We start from the raw sequence: 14,667 nt of genomic DNA on the forward strand, positions 1-14,667 counted from the left end.
TCATATTTGGATAGTGTTAGCGGTAACAACTGCCTGAATTTCCCACCATAAACCTTCCTCAAAGCGTCTACATCTGTCTTCCTCTGTAGCCACCAACTCAGGAGCAAATCTGGACAGCTCATTAAATTTGTGTTCATATTCCACTACTGACATAGACCCCTGTTTCAGGTAGAGAAACTCTGACTTCTTTGCCTGTTTATAAGAAGGTGGGTAAAACTGATCTGAAAATACTCGCTGAAATTCTTCCTAACTTATGGCAGCCGGATTTTCATAACCCCTTTTTACTGCTTTCCACCAATGATACGCATTTCCCTTGAGTAGAAAGGTGGCCAAACGGACTCTATCCTCAGCTGGACATTCCAGGACCTCAAAGATTCTCTCCACATCAGTAATCCATAATTCTGCTTCTGCCGGATCTATACTACCCAGGAATTCTTTAGCTCCAAGTTCCTTTACTCTCTTAATTTCCGAACTTTCCGTACCCCGCCTTCCCCGTAAGGCTGTAGCCATTGTGCGAGTAAACTGGCTGAGCACATGCCTCATATCCAAAGCATTATCTCCAGCAGGTGGAGATGGTGAAGGTGAAGGTAGTGGTGGTGAAGGAGGAGGTGATGGAGATGAAGGTGGAGGATTCGGCCCCCATCTCTGCCCACGGCCTCTTGTTCTAGCTCTACGATCTGACATGATTCTACACAAAGAAATCATGAAATCATTAGATCAACAATGCAGCAAAAGTGCAATAGTCGAAGGAAAATGAACCTAATGCTCTGATACCAAGCTGACAGGACCCGCCCCTGAATTTCCCGAAGACCGAGGCGGACCCCGTCTTGATCCCGACATCATCCCGATGCCGGGCCCACCTACTAAATAATCGAGACTTTCTACCAAAATTTTGGCAGAGTCTCCCCTGCAATTTAAGCAATCCCAACAAAATTTATTCAACCTGCAACACACAGTAATACTAATCCCAACCAGCAGCATGCTTTCATACATACACAAGTCAAACTAGAGTGGCTTTCGGCCTCACAAATAAAATCTACCATGGCAATACAGAGCATCTACTGAATTTAGATTACAAGAACAGTTGAGTAGAAGAATTTACACAGTTCCTAATTAGAAAGATGCACCGATTCCGCTTCGTACACCACTTGCACTTCCAAGAGCAACTACTGGCTGGGGGGCGCAAAACAGAAAACATGTGAGTGGACAAAAACTAGGTTTGCAGTTAAAAACAACATAGTAACCCCACCATGTAAAATAATGCTCAAGTCATGCAGGTTCACAATTCAATAAGAAATTACTCAAAACATGCTTCAGTAAAACTCATCTAAAAACATCAGTTATCTCTTTCAAAAAGAACCCCATTCTCTAAAACTCAACACTCCTGTCAACTATTAAACAAACTCCAATTCCTTTCACACTCAACTATACATATTCAATAAATATACATATAAATATATATATATATAAATAACTATAAATAGCTATACGTTATACTCATCACACCACCTAGGTACCGGGGAAAACAATCCAACTGGGGGATCGTTTGACTAGTCCGCAGGATTTCCAGGTGCTATCCTGCGTCTAGGGATGAGCAGTCCAACCGGGGGACGAAACTCCAAAGCTCCCACACCGGAACATCCAACGCCATGTGTAGCTCTCAAACTATGTCCTACGCGCGCAGACTGGATCATCACACATCGGAACATCCAACGCCATGGTGATGACCCTAAACTCTATACACAGTCTTTCCGTAAGCCGGAACATCCAACGCCGCATACGGAAAGTGTCTCACCCGCCGGAACATCCAACGCCGCGAGTGAGACTAGTAACTGGGGAAGGTACTTACGTAGTGTAATCCCATAATTCCTCTCTAATCACATTCTTCCATATCACCCTCCAACAACCCAAATATCTCCTCTAAAAGAATACATATCAAAATATACTTCCCCACAATCTATACATGAAATACACTCTCAAAACCCAAAAGGCCAAGCTCATAATATATTGCCAATTGCTATACACCCATCAAAATTAATCCATGCATGTAATATATAAAATCCAGGAGCCATTAAAACATTATGCAAAATCTTTCATTAATTAAAACCAGACATATGATTAAAACAAAGTCCACTCACAAGTATTCCCTTGCTGCCTGACCACGTGAAGGTCCTGCTTGCTGCGTGCGTGCAGTCGAAATACCTATTTCGAAATACGAACCGTTAATTAATATAAAAACCACGTCTAAACGGAAATTACAAATTAAATGCTTAACTCCCCAAATTCCCATATGTGCTCGTTGAAGAAGGTATCCTAAAGTCCGATTACAGGTTTAGGAAGCGTTCACGATTTTCACGGTTATCGCTAACCCGCAAACTTTGCATCATTGAATCGGAACATCCGGGGCTCCGATTCAGAATTCGTGAAGTCCCATACGGTCCTAGGAATACCTAGAACAACATATTTTAATTTGGGAAAGATCTAACGGTCGGAACCTATCGAACCCGGATAACGCACAATATGCGAAAATCCGTTCGATAGCCAAACGACATCCGAATCGAGATCCGCGAATTCCTATGCGCTCGTGACAACCTAAGGATCTCATCGGGTCAATTTACATCCTCGCCAGCGCGTGGGTGTGCAGAGTAATTCCGGTGACGGAAAAACTCCACACCCGAGCTCACCCTTCCTACCCTAGCTTCTACTCGAGGTCAGGATCACTTCACTCAACTACGAGAAGCTCCAATTCGGCCGGCAACTGGCCGGAATTCCATTTTGAAATTCGGCCCAAAACCTAGGTTTCCAAATCGATTCCTACCCAGCAAATCAATCCAAACCTATACAACCACCAGCTAGAACTCGAAAAATGGATGAGAAACCATACCTCACCCGTCTGAAATAGTGATCGGAGGAGAGAGAACGAGCGACTGGAAGTTCAGACAAGAATCGGCCTGAAATCCATGTTTTCCGGCGACGAGGCGGCGGCTGACGGCTGGAGATGGGTCGGGGAACGTCGGCGAGGTCTGGCCGGTTGTTTCGGGTCCGGTCTCGCGGCTGGCCGTGGTCTGTGGCGGCGGCTGCGCGAATTGCAGATCGGAGGAGGAAGATAGACACGGGAGAGAGAGAGAGAGAATCGGGAGGAAGAGAGAGAAAGTGAGGTAAAACTGGAAAAATCTGATTTTTACCCTAACCCTTTTCGAAATATTTACAAGTTTGCCACTGACACTATTTTGCCCGTAACTTTTTCGTTACAACCCCGATTCAAGCCTACCGCATGTCTACGAATTCGTCTCGGTACCAACTACCCAGAAATACCACTCGTGGTCCCATAATCCTTCCGAAGAAGAAAGTGACCGATTTACCCCTATCTCAAGGGTAAATTCGAAATTTTATTTAAATCGATTAAAATAAACATTTAATTTGGAGTCGGGGTGTTACACCAATTTCTTCAAGAAACCATACTCTTGAAGAAATCAGTAGTGAATCTGATCTAGATATTAATGAGAGAATGTTTTTATAAAGCTAGTTGCATATTCATATTTCAAATGCAGTTTTTTCATAAAGATATCAATTTGGAAAAACTCATAGATGAAATATTGTTCTCTCTTGAGGAGGAAGAACGGAAGGATCGAAAATCCAATCTTTCCTCAAAAATCGACACAAAAGAGACGCCGTTTCCAAAACGAAATCGCAAGGCCTATACAGACCAATATATTCCCTTAGGTCAGAAATCCCATGTGGCAGTAGAGAGAGAAAAAAGGAATAGGACAAAAAGTTGGTTATCAAGCTGGAGAGCAAGGATGACTAGTCATCCAAGAAACAGATGACTAGTCATCATTTTATGAAAACAATATGATGCAATGTTATGCAATGCACAATTTACCTTTGCCAATTTGCATGAACCTCCATATGATAGTTGTTAGTTAAGAACACCTAGAGAAGCTATTCTTAATCTAAACTTGAGCTTGATAAATAACAATAGAAATCCTATTACAAAGTTGTCAAGGGAAGCCAAAAGAATAAAACAAAATGCATACATTAACAACTGCCCTATGCCCCCGGTTGGTACCTCTATCCCTCGGATACCACAACATTGAAGTTCTTATGTTCCGTGAATAATACATACTTCACAAATATTCTAGTCAATATATATATATATATAGTGTGTGTGTGTGAAAGATTGCACCAAATTAGACATGCTTGACTTGAAATAGAGATATATTTATAAATAGAACAAATCCATGATAATTCATAATTTTCATATTTTATCACAAAATAAGAAGTTTTAGACACATTATATAAACCACTCACCTCGACAATGAAAGCCCTTAAAATAAATTGGCAAGACAACCTATTTACCTATCTCGTCCAATATCAAATTTCCTTACATCTCTCTCTCACGTTGCATGAACTTTCATGCAATGTTAAATGCTTTCAAAACCAAAGGAAACATCCTATTTATAGTAATACTCAGGAGGATTCAATTTGTTCTAATTGGTGGGGAGGTGATGACCACGTGGGAACTTGGTCTCCTAAGCTATCATCAAATTGCCAACACCTCATGCTAAATAAAGCTTAGTCACCTCAATAGAATGACACTTGGAGTCTAAAGTTGTTGTAAAAGTCTTGGTATGGAGCCCACTAACTATTCATTACTGTTCATTACTGTTCATTTGGCGGCTTTGATAGAGTTTGTCTGTCACGGGTGAACAGTGATGAATAGTGATGAATAGTGATTATTTCAGCCTATAAATAAGAAGAGAAACGGAAAGAAGAAGTAAGAAAAAAAGAGAAAGAAAGAGAAAGAAAGAAAAGAGAGAAGAGAAAGCAGAGACAAATTCTCCTAGAGAGAAAATTCAGTGAGCCACATATGTTGTAAACACTAAAGTTGTAGCCATATTATTTTATAGTGAAAGGTTACTGCTGCTGCTCTCCGAGGACGTAGGCATAGCCGAACCTCGTTAAAAGCTGTGTCTTATCTATTCTACGTGCAGCTCAATATCCGCATATATTTCAGGTTATTTTATAACACGTTATCAGCACGATAGTCTCTCCTTTTATTTCTGAAATTTTTCCAACTCAACACTATATAATATACTATATCTATCTGCTTTTCTATTACTAACCATTAACAAAAATGGACCCTTGGTAATACTAAACATATTATCAGTGGGAGACCGTTACTAATACTAACTTTTTCTTATTTTATTCGGTGGTGGTTTTAACCCCACATTTAATTTTATTTATGGTATGGTGTAGGCTTATTACCCATACGGCAATATTTATTTAAAGGGTGGTGCGGGTTTATCGTCCAAGCCTTTACTTTTATTTAAATGAATGGAGCAGAATTAGTGCCCATACAAGCACATTTACTTTACCGCACATTTACTAACCATTAACAAAAATGGACCCTTGGTAATACTAAACATATTATCAGTGGGAGACCGTTACTAATACTAACTTTTCTTATTTTATTCGGTGGTGGTTTTAACCCTACATTTAATTTTATTTAAGGTATGGTGCGGGTTTATCGTCCATACCAGCAAATTCATAACACTTTACTTTTATCATCAATTAATATACCTGAATAATGAGGACATGAAATTCCTATTAATAAGTGGCTTAATATTCAATTAATATACCTGAATAATGAGGACCTGAAATTCCTATTAATAAGTGGCTTAATATTCCAGATCTCGAGCCTAAAGTTTTGGATGGCAAATTTGGCAAAACTAGAGTTTGCTGCCTTGGACCTTTCCGGGGACAACTATTTATCATGGGTCCTGGATGCCAAAATTCATCTACGAGCCAATGGCCTCGGACAAACAATTGTAGATGAGAATGATGCTTCGCCTGAAGAGAATGCAAAGGCCATGATTTTTCTTCGCCGCCACATCCATGAAGCGCTGAAGAGCGAATATGTGGTGGTTGATGAACCGTTGGTTCTGTGGAAAGCTATAGGTGAAAGATACGATCACCAGAAGACGATGACTCTCCCAAGAGCTAGATACAAATGGACCCACTTGAGATTTCAAGATTTCAAGTCAGTGTCCGAGTATAACTCTGCTATGCACAGAATTACCTCATTAATGAGGCTATGTGGGGAAAATATATCTGAGGAGGATATGCTCGAAAAAACTCTGAGCACTTTTCATGCTTCAAATGTCCTCCTTCAACAGCAATACAGACATAGCAGTTTCAAGAAGTACTCGGAACTTGTATCTTGCCTCTTGTTAGCTGAGCAGAATAATGAGCTCTTATTAAAGAATCACCAATCTCGCCCAACGGGCTCAGCACCACTTCCTGAAATAAATGCTGCATCTCAGGAGGTGAATGCCACTTCATCTCGTGGCAGTATCCACAAACGTGGGCGAGGGGGCAAGCGTGGCCACTGGCAAGGAAGTAGAAAAAATCGTGGTGCTCGTTCAGAGGATTTAGGTCCAAGGAGCGGTCCATCCATGAATGGCAAAAATGCATCCCGTAATAAGGGAAAGGCACAGATGAGCCATGTGCCTAGAAATGTTGAAAGCCCTTGTCACAGATGTGGTGCAAGGGGACATTGGATGCGCGCATGTCGTACGCCCAGGCATTTGGCGGATCTCTATCAAGCTTCACTTAAGAACAGGAAAGTGGAGATAAATTACATTGATCATGCTCCGCCAGCCACAGATGGCTCATCAGAAATATCACGTAAGCTAAACAAGACGCATCTAGATGTTTCTGATTTTGTTACTGAAAAAGGGAATGAAGGTTATGAGTCCGAATTAGATTAAATTCCTTAATGTACTATTTGTATTAGCTGAAGTGTTGTTTAAATTTCAATCCAATAAAAGTGGTAATGTTGTCTTCTTTATTAAGTCCGAATTAGATTAAATTCCTTAATGTACTATTTGTATTAGCTGAAGTGTTGTTTAAATAAAAGTGGTAATGTTGTCTTCTTTATATATTCCAGCTCATTTTACTTATTTGGTGGCATGGATGTAAATTATGGATGCCCTCAAAACAAAGGCTATGGCAGAGATATTTGTCTCGCAGACAGCGCAACTACTCATACGATCTTTCAAGATCGGAAGTATTTCTCAAAATTAATACTTACAAAAGCAAAGGTAACAACCATATCAGGTCCTGCAGATCTGATCGAAGGTTCAGGAATAGCCCAAATTATGTTACCAAATGGAACAATATTGTCCATTCCAGATGCTTTGTATTCATCTAACTCCAGAAGGAATCTGTTGAGTTTCAAAGATATACGTTTGAATGGCTACCATGTTGAAACAAAGAAAGAGGAAAACATGGAATATCTTTGTATTACCTCCAGTGATACCCAAAAGCGTATACTGGAAAAGCTTTGTGAGCTCTCATCAGGGTTGTATTACACAACCATACGGACAATTGAGGCACATAGTGTCATGGACCAAGAGTCTACTGACTCAAATGCTTTTAAGCTTTGGCATGACAGATTGGGTCATCCTGGATCCACCATGATGCGCAGGATCATCACCAACTCTAAAGGACATCCCTTGTTGACTAAACACATTATGTTATCAAGCGACATCTTTTGCCAAGCTTGTTCACAAGGGAAGTTGGTGATCAGACCATCACAACCAAAGGTTGATGTTGAGTCTCCATCATTTTTGCAGAGAATTCAAGGGGACATTTGTGGACCCATTCATCCCCCATGTGGACCATTTCGGTACTTTATGGTCTTGGTGGACGCATCTACCCAATGGTCACATGTTTGTCTTTTATCTACTCGGAATATGGCATTTGCTAGGCTTTTGGCTCAGATAATTAAATTACGAGCCCAATTCCCAGATTATCCCATTAAGTCAATCAGACTTGATAATGCTGGTGAATTTACATCTCAGACTTTTGATGACTACTGCATGTCATTAGGCATTGATATTGAACATCCTGTTCCCCATGTGCATACTCAAAATGGCTTGGCAGAAGCTTTAATTAAACGCCTTCAATTGATAGCACGCACTTTGCTAATGAAAACAAAGTTGCCAGTTTCTGCTTGGGGATATGCCATTTTACATGCAGCATCGCTTGTGCGATTGAGGCCAGTCGCCAATAATCAAGGTTCTCCAATACAACTCGTATTGGGAAATCAACCAAACATTTCACATTTAAGAATTTTTGGGTGTGCGGTATATGTGCCTATTGCACCATCGCAACGTACTAAGATGGGCCCTCAACGCAGATTGGGAATTTATGTTGGTGTTGATTCACCATCTATCATCAGATACTTGGAACCCCTGACGGGTGATATTTTTACCGCACGATTTGCGGATTGTGATTTTGATGAGACAATCTTCCCACCTTTAGGTGGACAAAAATCTGTGTCTAAATAACAAGGCAAACTCATTCCTGAAAAATGACATGAATTATCCTGGAATGTATCCACATTGTCTCATCTCGATCCTTATACTGCTCAATGCGAAAACGAAGTGAGAAGGATCGTTCACCTCCAAAGTATTGCAAATCAGATGCCAGATGCATTTAATGATGCAGCAAAGGTGACGAAATCTCATATCCCAGCTGCAAATGCACCCGCACGGATTGATGTCCATAATGGACAAAGCAATGTGCCAGCAAATGGTTCATCTGCTGCACGCCTAAAACGTGGCAGACCACTAGGCTCAAAGGATTCAGTTCCTCGAAAGAGGAAGTTGATGGACAAAATGAATCCAAATGAAATAAATAGAGAGCCCACAATTCATAATTCAAATGCCCCCAAAGAGGGACAGGTACTTCTTGACAAGGAAAACGTCATTGGTGAAACAAGTGCCCCTGGAGTGGCAACCGTACCTGAAAGTTAAGAAATCTCCATAAATTATACGTCCACTAATGAATTGTGGAGTAGAAATGAGATGATCATCGATGATATATTTGCATTCTCAGTGGCTGCTGAAATCATAAAAGATGATGATATTGAACCACGCTCTATTAATGAATGTACACAGAGGCAAGATTGGCCCAAGTGGAAGGATGCAATCCAGGCAGAATTAAATTCTTTGAAAAAGAGGAGTGTTTTTGGACATATTAGTCCAACTCCACCCAATGTGAACCCTGTAGGTTACAAGTGGGTATTTACAAGAAAGCGCAATGAGAAAAATGAGATTCAAGGTATAAAGCGCGACTCGTTGCGCAAGGTTTTTCACAAAGGCCTGGAATTGATTATGTGGAAACGTACTCTCCAGTAATGGACACAATTACATTCCGTTACCTAATAAGTTTGACGGTTTTAGAAAAACTTGAAATGAGACTCATGGATGTATGGAGAATTGGATACAGATATATACATGAAAGTTCCAGAAGGATTCAGGTTGCCTGAAGCAGCCAGAAACAAACCACGGGGCATGTTCTCAGTTAAATTGAGAAGATCATTATATGGGCTAAAACAATCTGGACGAATGTGGTACAATCGTCTCAGTAAGTATTTACTGAAGGAAGGATACACAAATGATCCTGTTTGCCCATGTGTGTTTATTAAGAAATCAAAGTCTGGATTTGCGATAGTGACAGTATATGTCGACGACATGAATCTAATTGGAACTTCTGCAGAGCTTCAAAAGACTGTTGATTATCTCAAACGTGAGTTTGAGATGAAGGATCTTGGAAAGACAAAATATTGTCTTGGCTTGCAGATTGAGCATAGTGCTAATGGAATTTTGGTGCATCAATCAACTTATACTGAGAAAGTATTGAAACGGTTTGGCATGGATAAAGCCCATCCACTTAGCACTCCAATGGTCGTTCGATCGCTTGACACTAAGAAAGACCCATATCGTCCAAAAGGGAATGATGAAATGGTCCTTGGTCCAGAAGTACCATATCTTAGTGCAATAGGTGCTTTATTGTACCTAGCACAATGTACCAGACCAGACATATCATTCTCAGTAAATCTGTTAGCAAGGTACAGTTCTGCTCCAACAAGGCGACACTGGACCGGCATCAAACATGTTCTACGATACCTTCGTGGGACAACAGACATGGGGTTATTCTATTCCAGTGAATCGACCAACGCCCAGAGTATTATTGGTTATGCTGATGCAGGATACCTCTCTGATCCACATCAAGGACGATCACAGACTGGGTATGTATTTACATGTGGAGGAACTGCGATCTCATGGCGCTCAACAAAACAAACATTAGTGGCCACATCTTCCAATCACTTAGAAATACTTGCCCTCCATGAAGCCAGTCGTGAATGCGTTTGGTTAAGATCGGTAATCCATCACATCCGAAGCACATGTGCCCTACCCTCAACAACAGACACTCCAACAATTCTGAATGAGGACAATGCAGCTTGTATTGCTCAGATCACAGGAGGATATATCAAGGGTGACAGGACCAAACACATATCACCAAAGTTTTTCTATACACATGAGCTCCAGAAGAGTCAAGAAATCAAAGTCAGACAAATCCGCTCAAGTGATAACCTGGCAGATCTCTTCACTAAATCATTGCCGAAATATACATTCCAAAAGTTAGTACATGGCATCGGATTACGACAACTCTGCAAGCAATCAAGTTGGAGCATGCAAAATCAGGGGGAGCATTCAAGAGTCCTCTAACATAGGACATATGCACGTTGTACTCTTTTTCCTTCGCTTAGATTTTCCCACTGGGTTTTTCCAAGCAAGGTTTTAATGAGGCAACCAATCTAGGGACATGTGGTCTCCAAGGGGGAGTGTTGTAAAAGTCTTGGTATGGAGCCCACTAACTATTCATTACTGTTCATTACTGTTCATTACTGTTCATTTGGCGGCTTTGATAGAGTTTGTCTGTCACGGGTGAACAGTGATGAATAGTGATGAATAGTGATTATTTCAGCCTATAAATAAGAAGAGAAACGGAAAGAAGAAGTAAGAAAAAAAGAGAAAGGAAGAGAAAGAAAGAAAAGAGAGAAGAGAAAGCAGAGAGAAATTCTCCTAGAGAGAAAATTCAGTGAGCCACATATGTTGTAAACACTAAAGTTGTAACCATATTATTTTATAGTGAAAGGTTACTGCTGCTGCTCTCCGAGGACGTAGGCATAGCCGAACCTCGTTAAAAGCTGTGTCTTATCTATTCTACGTGCAGCTCAATATCCGCATATATTCCAGGTTATTTTATAACAAAAGTGTGTTTGTAAAAAAATATCTAGGTCATTCAACTTGGTCAGAAAGAAACAAAGAAATAATAAAGTTGTTAAAAGCAATACATATACTTCTTTATAATATTACTACTATTTTTTAATAACTAATAAGAAAATCTAAAAATATAGAATGGCACTTAGAGTCTAAAGTGTGTTTGTAAAAAAAATATCTAGGCCATTCAACTTGGTCAGCAAGAAATAAAGAGATAAAGTTGTTAAAAGCAATACATATACTTCTTTATAATATTACTACTATTTTTTAATAACTAATAAGAAAATCTAAAAATATAACACGTACCAAAACAATTATATATATATAAATTATAAACTAAATATGTAACAAAATATTTAATTTCTCAAAATATAATATATCTATTAAAAATACAAAGTTTCACACTCACAAAGGCCAATACAAATATAAATAACCACATAGGGTTAATACAAATACGTAAGCACAATAACCTCAAAGAATTATCTAAATATGGAGGATTCCACTAGCAATTGTAAGTACACTAGGTGTACCTCCACTCATAACCACAAAACACCAAAAAAAATCAGGCAAAAAAGTCACAAGCCTAAAAAAACCTGACAAAAACCTCAACAACGAAAACTACAACTACAACCGTTAAACTCTTACAAGTAGAACATACAAGTAGAAACTACAAATATACAACACACTCAAAAAGAGTTCATAGCCAGAAGCCTGGACTAACCCCACTTTATTTATTTATTTTTAAAGGCATATTATACCAACATACTTAAGGATGAAAACAAAATGTTAACATCATCCCTCGCAAACTTCTCCTTCTTGCAGTACCTCAAGGCCAACATACCTACAATAGCACAAAAAAGTTAGAGGGATAAAATTAGCAACATGTCACATAGTTTTATAACAAAGCCATGCAACCACATAATTATCAAGAATTTCTTGTATATTTAAGTGTGCATAACTTACCTGCCTAACATCATTAGAGTAGCCTGAGGATTGGTTCCTGGTGAGAAATTGAATGTGGATCCATCAACAACAGGTAATGCATTGATCCCCATGACCCGCAAACGTCCATCAACCACCTTTCCCACCAAGCATCCGCCATGGTAATGCCAAAATGTTGCTACGGTGCTTCGACAAAATGTTTCAAATGATGCATTATCTGTCTGATTTACTGGTAAAGATGGTCCATAAAACTTGAAACCTTCTGTACCAGACGAAGAATTAGTCTTGAATGGTTCTAATGAATCTGTCTTCAATAAATCACGAAGCTTCCTCATGCCACTAAAACAACGAGCAAGGTCCATCGGATGTGTAAAATAGTTGAAGCTGACATTTGGAATAATTTTCACGTCAAAAGATGATTGCAGGCGAAGGGAACCATAAGACAAAGGTCCGGGTACTTTTGCAGCAATGTTTGCCAAAATCAAGTATTTGGGGTTAGCTGGTACGTGATAAGAAAGTGTCTCTATGTAGAAATCACTTGTAATTCCAACTATCTGTAGACTTGACAGATCCAGTGGAGATGGGGGCAAAATGATAATGAAATTCCGAGGATTATCATACATAAACTGTCCAATATTCGGTTGAGGATGGATAACTGAGATCTTCAACGATATGAAAGATAGGACACTGGACCAACACCACTAAGTAGCAGAAGTTGAGGGCTTCCGATTGCTCCAGCACTCAATATAACCTCCCCCTTATTATGTACATTTGCCCAATGAGTCTTCCCGTTAGAATCACTATATATGATTCCTATAGCTGACAAACCTGCGTTAGATAGTAGCTTATAATTAGTGAGTTGTTATTCAGACTCCCAAAAAGACATCATGCATTAGTTTTATACAAATTCAAAGAAAGAGTGAGTGATCCATGAGGACTTATTGCATGATGACTTTTCTGGAGCGTGAATAACAGTTCCCTATGGTCAACATCAAACACTGTGAATGGAACATATATATTATTGCTAACCCTACAAGTGCATCATATATACTTATTGAATTGGAAGAGAAGATGATACTCTCTACTGTGGCATGAACTGCAACTCGCAAGTTCTTTGGCTCTCCTCTATTAAGCAGTTCCACAGCTCCATGTCTCCTTCCATGATCATCGAAAATTGATCCCCCAACTTTAGTTCCCTTGATGTGATCCAAACTAAATCCATTGTCTGGACCCACGCCAGCCTCCAACAATGCTTCTTTTACAACAGATTGCCAAGTTTCCAATTTCGGCTGGAACACAATAGTGTCTTCCACCCAACTATAGGCCTTATCAACCAAAGCCATGTCCCATTCAATTCCTGATTGCGCATAGAATTCCTTTTCAGCTCTCGAGTAGAAACCGGCATTGATCATGCTTGACCCACCTAAGACTCTGCCTCTTGCATTAGAAACACCATCGTCGGACGTGAACTTTTGAGCTGCTGTCTTACCATCATCTTCTTGCATGAGATTCGTCACAAACCCTTCTTCACGCAAAACACTTGGATATTCGATCAGAATGCTGCCCCTTTCAACAACAAGGACTGAGTAGTTTGCTGATAATGTTGCTGCCAATGGGCAGCCTGCTGTTCCTCCTCCTACGATAATGTAGTCATATTCCTCTTCCAACGGTAGATCCGTGGCATTGAACACAAATTCCATGTAGCTAAAATCTGCAAAGTTCGAATAGATGAAGAAAACCTAAATTATATCCAACAACAAGATCAACAGAAGCATATATCCATCTGCTTCTACGTTGTTTCTTACATTTTATTTTTTATTTTTTATTTTTTATTTTTCACGTCCTTAATTATATCCAACAACCAGTGACCTTTAATAATAAAAATGAAGGATAAACTAATTTACCATTATCAGATGGAGTAGCCAAGGAATGAACCGCTGATTGAGACTGAAAGATAGAGAGATGCAGAAGCAGTATAGCAGCAATTGTTGATTTCTCCATGTTCTGAAGGCCAAATGAAGTAACTTTTTCCCCTGAAAAACTGTTGGAATTTTAAAAGGTTTTAAAAATTTAACCGTTTTATTTATTTAATTATTTTGGCTGTTTTATTTTATTTATTGTGGGGGTTATATATATTTAATATTCAAGTTTTATTTCTGGTTGGTGAAAGCCTTAATTTTTTGGTTGGTGAACTTTTATGGTTGGTGAAGGTTACATGTTTTTAGATGCCTATAAAAGGTCACTCCTCCTTCACATTTGATACACACAATGACACATAATAACACACACGATATATACAATACACTATCAGAATATCACATACACATTCTAATTCTCTCCTTTTCTACTTTTACATATATTCTGTACTTTATTATTATTATTTTGGGCAATGGTTATGTGACTTGGATACCTATATCTGTCTGTGAACGTGCTCATAGCGGATCTTGAGTTTGTGTATAAGGGGTCGTATCTTGGAGTCTTGTAGACCGTCAGTACCTGCACGTAGGGAGGCTACAAAGGCTTTAGGACAGCGTCTTTGACGTGCTTCATCGTACCAAACTCACTTTCTTACTTATTATTTATTTTC

General features: G+C 39.4%; 1 pseudogene; it reads right to left on the reverse strand.

Moving 5' to 3' along the window:
- On the reverse strand, positions 1 to 14,081 carry LOC109949740 (annotated as a pseudogene).

The sequence above is a fragment of the Prunus persica genome, chromosome G1, assembly GCF_000346465.2.
Source record: "Prunus persica cultivar Lovell chromosome G1, Prunus_persica_NCBIv2, whole genome shotgun sequence".
NCBI classification, from domain to species: Eukaryota; Viridiplantae; Streptophyta; class Magnoliopsida; order Rosales; family Rosaceae; genus Prunus; species Prunus persica.